Raw genomic sequence first — 1,068 nt, forward strand, 5'->3', positions numbered from 1 at the left:
GGGGGGGGGCAGCAGTGGTCCAGTTCAGGGAATCGTCCCTGGCCGCCTCCGTCGTGTCTGGGGGTGACTGCGGCGGTGCTTCCCTGCCCACCTCGGCTCTCCCCCCGGTCGTGCACGTGCACCGGCCCCGCCCCGTCCGCGCGCCGCGCGCTCCCCCGAGTGGATTGCGTGCAAGTACTTCTGCTACTACTCAGCTGAATTACGTGGACAATTGCTGGGGCGCCGCAAATGGGTGCCGTGCCCGCCGCCGGGCCGGGGCCCTTCTCACATGCCTCCGGCCGCCACAGGGTCACGGGTCACCGCGACCCTGTCCACGCCGAGGCCCCGCGGCACGGGGAGGACCACGGGTAGGAGGAGGTGCGCGCGCATGTCGCCCGCGTTATTCTCAGCGCTACGAGTAGTTCACCTATCTCGGCGTCCTCTCCCTGGAGGTTGAGGTCACCCCGCCGACGCGGGGGAAGCTACCGGGGTGCGGGGATGGCCTCGGATGGGAAGTCGTAGGAAGTGCACCGGTAGCGAGCGCCTCCAGCTGCGCCCAGCCGCCCCTCGGTGCCGCGACCTGCAGCCCCCAGCAGGGATAAGGCTCCTGGACGGAAACGACCTCTCCTACTTCCTCTCAGCTTTTTATTTACGACTATCAGGTCCCGGATGCGATCGGGCTCTAATGACGCGACTACTACTCCCCATTTCATCCGTCTTTGGTTGAAGTTCGTGGGTTCGTGGCTCACAGGCGACGAAGCGAGAGACTGAGAAGAAATGAAAATGAAGCGGCATGGACAGTGAGGAGAAAAAATTGGGGAAAGGGGGGGGTGAGTAGGTGCCCATAATCAATTTATTTTGCGGAAAGAATTTTTTCGCGGAAAGAATTTTCGTTTTAAATATGTACAGTCCGTGTTAAGAGATAACCCACAGTTGTTTAAAACGGTGCACAACAGCTCACCCTTTCCCTTCTTGGACTTCCCCGACAACCCCCGCTCGCCAGCCCCCTCACCTCCTCCACCCCCCTTTACAGCGTCTGGGCGTCTCTTCGGCTGAACGAGGCTTGCTCCTTCCACCCCTCCCCCTCCC

Source organism: Frankliniella occidentalis, unplaced genomic scaffold (assembly GCF_000697945.3).
Source record: "Frankliniella occidentalis isolate FOCC.00 unplaced genomic scaffold, Focc_3.1 Scaffold1455, whole genome shotgun sequence".
Taxonomy (NCBI): domain Eukaryota; kingdom Metazoa; phylum Arthropoda; class Insecta; order Thysanoptera; family Thripidae; genus Frankliniella; species Frankliniella occidentalis.